General features: G+C 43.4%; 1 long non-coding RNA gene across 4 annotated transcripts; it reads right to left on the bottom strand.

Annotated features, from left to right (window-relative positions):
* Positions 1-941: 941 nt before the first annotated feature.
* Positions 942-7,287, bottom strand: LOC135384122 (uncharacterized). Of its 4 annotated transcripts, none has more exons than XR_010420266.1 (4): positions 7,193-7,284; positions 4,879-5,098; positions 3,800-4,063; positions 942-3,733 (listed from the first exon to the last, which is right to left on the bottom strand). It is a non-coding gene; the product is annotated as an uncharacterized LOC135384122 (long non-coding RNA). The 4 variants fall into 4 exon arrangements; XR_010420265.1 differs by having other exon boundaries at positions 942-1,713; positions 3,591-4,063; XR_010420264.1 differs by having other exon boundaries at positions 942-1,713; positions 7,193-7,283.
* Between the last annotated feature and the right edge of the window lie 654 nt (positions 7,288-7,941).

Raw genomic sequence — 7,941 nt, forward strand, 5'->3', positions numbered from 1 at the left:
TACTAGTTAGTAAGCTGCACACGCAAGACCGAAAACAACGAAAGAGAGGGCATAAAACAAAGGGAGCTCTACTTCATATTCTGGTCCATATGAATATATCGCGTATACATGCCGTGCACATGTTTAATCGTAGATTAGCTACATGTGCATCCGGTTCGGCTATACAACCATTCGCTTCGTTTGAGTTTGAGTTTGATTATAGAAAAAAAAACTGAAGATATTGAATTCGTCACCTGACGAATTCTGCCACTCCCACAAAGGAAATGAAAATGAATGCATATGCATCTTTACGCACCTGGTATTCGCTTCGGTTTTAAAATAACTATATTCTCACGTGCCTAGCAGACATCATTTACGAAGCAGCCTGCCTAGCAGTCATCATAGTTACGAAAAACAAGTTCACATATTTGTGAGACAATACGGGACAACATCTACACGGATTACTTACGTTATGGGACATTTGTGGGACATTTGTGGGACAACGTGGCGCGTGGTGGCGTCGTGACAGCTTTCTTTTTAGCCCGGTGGAAACGTCCACAAAAAGAGTACCTTGTTGGAAACACTTCGGCCGTTTGTTTCTGAAGGTGTCTTATAAATCTCCAGCTGACACCTCGGACCTCAAACCACCACTTTCAAAGTTAGCTAATTAGCCTTATTTAATTACCTAATTAGGTAAAATGCAAAATGCTGGCGGCGGCGGGGAAACACGCCTGCTAATAATATTCCTGTATTGGTATCGGAGCGGAGCTAATAATATTTACTAGGTTTCATTAGCACAGAGTACTTAGTCTTCTTCACGTTTTTTTCTGTTTTTTTTTTTTTGCGATTTTGTGCAGCAACAACACCTTTATTTGATGGTGTTGAGTGGGGAGTTTCATCGCCAGGGGCGATTCTCTGCCCCATTACTGGTGGTAATGTGGGAAATGGAATAATGAGTTCAGTTCAGTTCAGTTCAAATGTTTTATTTTACAGCTTGTACAAACGTAATGCCACACAAACTGGGACAAAGAAATCAATACAATAAACGGCACGAATTAGGAGGATCAAACGCCATAGGCGTGGAATTGAACCAGTAATATATCTAGTCAACAACAACAACTCAAGAGTCACCTCACAGTGAGAACCGAAGTCCTACGGTATCCGAAAAGGTCAGAAGAACTTTGAAGGCAGAGTTCTGGTGGGCTGGATTTGGTCACGGACCAAGCAATCTTGACATATAGCAAAGGGGGGGGGGGGGTCGCAAATCCTGCTGATTGAGAGACCAGGAAAGGTTCGTGAGGCGTGGTAGTGTGGGCAATGAAGAAGAATGTGCTCTAGATCTTCCAGGTCACCGCAGTGAGCGGCATCTGCAAGGGTCAACACACACACACACACACACACACAGAGGAAGTAACGAAAAAGGTTGTACGTCCCGTTTCTGTCCTTCAAAGTAAACACCGCCGCGGAGAAACGGCTACGTAATGTTTTGCACTTAACTGAATTTCTTTCCGGGTCCTGTTACGTTCCTTCTTGCTATCTCTATCTCCTTTAGGTTCTTCTTTTTTCAATTTTATGTGCGCTACATTTTACTGATCCAAGAGGATTCGAGACTTTTTCTCTGTCGTGGCCCCGAACTCTAAACTCGGGTCAAATTGTGTTTCCATGGCAATCTCTTCTCAGACGGTGATACCCCCGGGGAATTTGCAGGGCAGTAACGCAGAATTCTACTCCACACTGAAAAAGAAAAAAAAAAAGCCAAAGATGAGCAGAGAATCCCAGGGCGAACAAGGTGGTTCTAGCATTACTGAAACTTCTAAACTGCACCTCAACCTAAGGGAAGTGAAGACTTGATAATCATGGGGAATGATACGCAGCTTCCATCTAGCATTTCAATTGCCGAAACGGTATATCGATATCTGCCATACTGTGCTGTGCGAAAGTTCACGCATCCCCACTGGGGATGCGTGAACTTTAGAGGCCCTACGAACAATAAGTTATATATGTTTGTTCCATTTTTCGTCAGACGTAACTATTGGAATCAAATATTTAGCTTCAGAAACAGTGGCGAATGAGCACCCGTCCCTTGTATATGTGTAGTTTTGTAGATTTCTCCTCAAGGTTATAGGTAAGATTATAGGTAAGGTTATAGGTAGGGTTATAGGTAAGGTTATAGGTAGGGTTCTGCGTTTTCGGTTTTAATCGAAAAACATACACCGGGTAAATTTTCCCGCGTTCGGTTTTAATCGAAAAACATCGAATACAGATTCGAATTCCAGGAACAATGACAGGTAAGTTGACAGTAAGTCTTCTGCAATTGTAGGTGCCCCACTGCGTTTGTGATCCTTTTAGGGACGTGACGTCAAGAAGAATCTCGGTCACCGGCCTTTAGATGTTTAGTGGGGAGGTTACGACAGTACATACACCTCCACTTTCCACGTAGACGCGCTCAACGCTGAAACTACATTGTAATTGCTATTCGCCGATAACTGACGAGTAAACCATGTACACGCAAGGAAAAGCATCGAAAAACTCCAGTTTCGCAAAAATCAATAAACATCGAAAAACATACGCAGAATCCGCCCAAAAATAAACATAGAAAACGCGGAACCCTATAGTTATACGTTATAGCCTGATAGGTAATTTACTAATGTTTAGTTGCATCTGCCAATCTTTAGTCCAACTATGTACGTGCATCAGCGAACAGTTCAACATTTCGAGGTCAGAACTACTTCTACTTTCATGAAATAGCATGCAGTCGTCGGCATAAAGACGGCAGGGGACGGATAAAGAAAATTGGAAGATCGTTGTTCAATATTTAAAAGTAAAGAAGGGCACAAGCACTGAACTCTGTGGATCGCCAGAGGTAACCAGAAGAACGGTGCAGAGGTAATTCTGGACTGAAACGTAGTGTGATCTATCACGAAGGTAGAGCTCAATCCATTTACCGTAATCATGCATAATGAAAAAACCTGGAGACTAGGGAACACGAAGGGACAGACACAAACACGAAGTCTCGTCTTGAGACATCGAGTTTGTGTCTGGTCCGTCGTGTTCCCTAGTCTCGAAGTTTTTACATTATGCATCATCTTCACCAGCTCGCTTGCTTCTTAGACATTTTTTTTTTTCATTGCCATTTAATCAGGTTCACATTAGGGAGAATTTCATGAAGTTTCTTTAGTAGCTTCGGATGACGTACGTGGTGAAATGCCTTCGAAATATCGAGAAACAGTACAACGGTGTGACCTCCTACATTTAGTGTATCTGAGAATATTTGTACAGTCTCGATCAGTTGAGCTATGGTAGACCAGACACGACGAAACCCGTGTTGCCGTTGACAAAACAAACCGCCTTGCTCAAGAGATTTAGATATTTGATCACAAACATAGTGCTCTGAAATTTTGCTGATGATGGAGAGTAAGCCCCATAGTTATTGGGCGTCATCGCACAGCCTGATTTATGTACAGGGATTACCAGAGCGCATTTTCGTGCTCTATAGGTATAGCTGCAAATTTGAGAGATGTACTAAATATAACATTGAGGTAGCTGGAACACCATTCCCCGTACCATTTGATGATGATGAGTGGATAATTGCCACAAAAATGGCGTACTACCTTCCGTTTTCACCAAATCAAGGAAGGGAACTTCGTCACTCGGGATGATGATTGGCTAGGAGGGGCTATGCGGTGAAGCTTCGTTTTTAGAGTGAGGGGAATAGGGATTGGTATGCGTCCTTTGCTGACTATGCCTACAGTCGCTGTAAAAATAACGATTTACTTTAAAGTTACGTGAACAGAGTACTGTGAGTGTATTAGTTTTGCACCTGAGGGTTCCGGAAGCTCAGCAGACTGCACACCAGTATATAACGTCCCTCGCTGATGACGGCGTGTCGAAGCAACTTGTACCCTGCCACCAAGTCGCTGGTGTCCTCGGCAGGGCACATCAAAATTATACCAGTCTTCCTTAGATGAAAGAAGCCGTACACTGTTCGTGTATAATCCTGCGTGTTTCCTTATATGATGACGTTTGATGATTTTTGTGTCGTTATGAACTTCTTCAACGTAGAACAGAGCAGGCCTCTGTCACACTGCAAAGTAATTCCCAGTGAATGACATTCGTACCGACCCCGATAACAGCCCATCTCATCGTCATCATCGATTGTTGTTCGCACTAAATGCCAGAAAAGTTGACATTCGCACCGAATCTCATTCGTTTGCACCGAGCTGTCGATGCTTAAGACACGATGATTAAGACACCGGGGCCAAACCAGGGCGCCGAAGATATTTATTTATTTATTTATTTATTTATTTACTCCTCAAGGCCCGAAGGCATTACAGAGGGGAGTGGGTTATTACACACAAACACAATATACAAAGATAATAAATACAGGTCAGAATAAGCACAACAGTACAGAAAATACAAAAGCAATTAGATGAATAACACTAAAATAAGTCACATAAGTCACAATGAACAACATAAATAACAAAAAGTAACATTGCTATGCAGTACACCATAAATATCACAATCAATTAGAACACTCTAGTAAAGTAATTAGTGCAGCATTGAACTTTGAATGGTCATATATGTGAGTGATGTTACCTGGAAGGCGGTTCCACTCTTCCGATGTAAGGGACATAAGGTATACCGAGTGTTTCACGAAGGATCCCCGGCTGAATAATTTGTGAACAGGTAGAGCTATCGGAAAGCTTCATTTTCAGTGAATATCCCTGAGACATCAGCCAAGAACAGAGCAGCGAGCGGCTCATTTCCATACGCACATTAATTAAATCAAACTCCTAACCTTTATATTTTACTTCGGACGGCGGGTGGGGGGTGGGACGGGAGGGCTACACCACTGGACAGGGGTAAAAGATTCTACGGCATTTCTGGAAGAGGCCTTACCTGCGGGCGACGTCTGTAGTAGAACCATGGCCTTCAATGTCAATAGACATCCGTTGTACCAGGTCGCGCGACTTTCAAACTGCTCCAGCGTCGTAATCCGGCACCACTTTAAAGAGAGCGACTCCATGACAGTTTGGATGATTCTCGTACGCACTGTCCACGGATTGCTCTCTTTCAAGGGACACCTACCCAGATGTCACTCACAATCCTTATGTTCCTCCTGAAAACAAACAAAACGTGTTTTTTCTCGTCAACACTTCCAGAAAAATTCCTGTTGTCTGAGGGGCGGATCTGCCAATTTAGCAGATAAAAACAAAACACCCTGCACATAAATGATTGTAAATCTTCACAAGTTCCACTAGACCAAGTTGCTGCTACGCGTCCCTGTCCGTAACATGCGTGAACATTTTACCTTGAAATCAGACATTTTAATGAAGAAATTAAATTTTATCCGAAGTGTTTGTGGTTAACACGAAATTCTGCTGAATACATGCATCGAACCGGAGTTTATCCCATTTTAGGCTCACTTTATAGCTCATATGTTACGGTTCATACCAACATGTTCTCATGTGAAAGGCATTTTTGTGCACAATCAAACATCAACCTCGGAGGACTTGCGGTACGGTACGCTGAATTATTCCAATCGCCATTTTCGCAAAATCAACTGAACCGAGTGTGGAAAGCCCCCTCTGTACCACACCATAGGGAGGGCCTGACTTTTTCGGGTTTTATTTTTGGCCAAATTCGGGGGGTAAATATCGGGTGATATTTTTCATTTGAAAATTCGGGTGTATTCGGGTTAAATCCCGTTACGGCATATTCTGTCGTCAGAAATTCGGGTGATTTTTTTTTTGTTTAATAAAAGTTTGTCTTATCATGGAACTAATGTTTAGCAATGTTATCAAACTTTATTTTAATGCACGCTTACGAGTGTGCCACGCGACCCCGATGTTTTCGGGTAGATTCGGGTTAAACCCGAATTTTACAGATTTCGTTCGGGGGGTAAATATCGGGCGGATACGGGTTTAACCCTAAAAAGTCAGGCCCTAACCATAGGCTAACCGGAAGCGAAACAAAATTTTGTACGCCTTTTTCACTGGACATCCCATACCTCTTATCAGTATAAGAGGCACCCTGGTTATCTGCCGTATACCAACACCGAGCCCTGCATTCGCGCTGCAGAGGCTTCGTCGACACAAGATCCCATCACAGCTTGAAGCATACGTAGAGCCCACGACGCATCTTTCTTCGTTACTTACTTCGACGCGTCAGCATTTACTGTTGCGCGACGCCGAAAGGCTTGTAATAAAGACAAAAGAATCTCCTCTGCGGGTCGTAACGATGATTTACACGGTCTGTCTTCTCTGCTCGGCGATTTTAGAGCGCATATAAACACCCACGCTGTTTTCTTTCCTGAAAATATCAAACGTCCCTTCGTTATTCCCTGGTCACCGCGCGTCGTTCCTTTTCTTTGTCTCTTCCTATTGGTCGTGTTCTTTTTAAGGCGCCATTTGTTTCACCGAAGATACGTAATTGAAGATCGAGAGGGAAAACGGTTTCTTGTTTCGTAATCTCACTCAGGCATTTTTGTTAGGTACGGATCGCGAATTCCATTCTCAACGGATTTCTCGTTACTCGAAGCAGGGTGGCGCGTTTATATATTTCATGATTTCTGGAATTTCGCCTCGAGAGAGCCATGATCTTGAGCATTATAGAGTTCGCACCTGTCGAAACCGAAAAGTATTCCGTTTCCTCCAAACACAGTGTGCACAAAACAGTAGCTACAGGTACTCCGGAGGTTCAGTCTTGGAGTAGCAGTGTATATAGCTAGTGCTCATCATGCCAGCGACCTGCGCATTTATTTATTTTCTTGTTGTACATCTCTCCTCGCTAACTTATATACTAACTGCTACTAGCTACTACTACTAACTAGTCTATGCTAGCGTGTCTTGATGTCTAATAAATTTCTCTACAACTTCTTACTAACATCATAGTGTGAAACCCGCCTGCGTCTGGGGAAACGAAAAACGCCGAGAAGACACACAAACAACTGAAAACAGATGCAGAAGACACAGACGTAAAATTGTCAAAGCCGGAAAGACAGTGTTCCTTCAAAGCATGCTTGCCCTTATGGCATATCATCTATTACTAGCTAACGTCTCATTTTCATAAACATCATCATTATTCCCTTTCCCACACAAAAAAAGTTAATACACGCCCTCCCACGGCTCTGTTACCTTTGCATAGCAGCCTTGCATCGTTTCCTGAAGACGCGCAGTTTGTTTCAGAAATTTGAGATATGCACGCATCTTACCTTTTGGGCACGAGAAGCCGTCCATCACTAATGGAACCTGGCGGGTGTGATCCCTCGCAGAATGCGCAGAAAATGCTGCTTATCTCGTTGTTGGACGTCCTGGAAGCCCATTGGGAATAATGTGGGTAAATCCTGGCGCTCCTTATCGGCGCCAAGGTATAAGTAAGAGCTCGCATAAGCGCCGGTGGTATGTCCGCTCGCAACCGCCGGGAGATTTTATTGTTTGCATACTTCCTGTGTGAGAGAGCGCAGTTTACGGGGACGCGCCCCGTCGCCGGAGAGACGGTACGTGGCTATCACAGACATCGTATTGCGCATCAGGTGTGGAATTTACGCAGAGATAAAATCTGGTGTCACGTCCTATACGCGGAGACATAACGCAAGAGTATCGCAATATTTTCTAGTCGGGGTTTTCTCCATTCATGTCGTTGCTGTTGTGAAAGTTCGTTACAGTGCGTTGTCTTAACGCCGGATGGTTTATTTTTATTTATTATTTCCCTACATCGCCATCAGGCAATACAAAAGGACATAACTGTAACTGCGCACGGGAGAGTACATACATGTTGGTTTCACGCATAACGCAGGTTTCTTGGTATTTTGTTGAATGCCAGTTTTGCTGTTTCGGTGCGTTCGTGTACAGCTTGTTGCCGGTTATATACAGGCTGTGCTGCGGTGTATAAGGTGCTTAAAATGTAGTTTCTTATACACTTGAAGTTGTTTCTTATTGTTAGTTGTTGTTTTATTCTTGT

This window comes from Ornithodoros turicata, chromosome 2 (assembly GCF_037126465.1).
Source record: "Ornithodoros turicata isolate Travis chromosome 2, ASM3712646v1, whole genome shotgun sequence".
Classification (NCBI taxonomy): Eukaryota; Metazoa; Arthropoda; class Arachnida; order Ixodida; family Argasidae; genus Ornithodoros; species Ornithodoros turicata.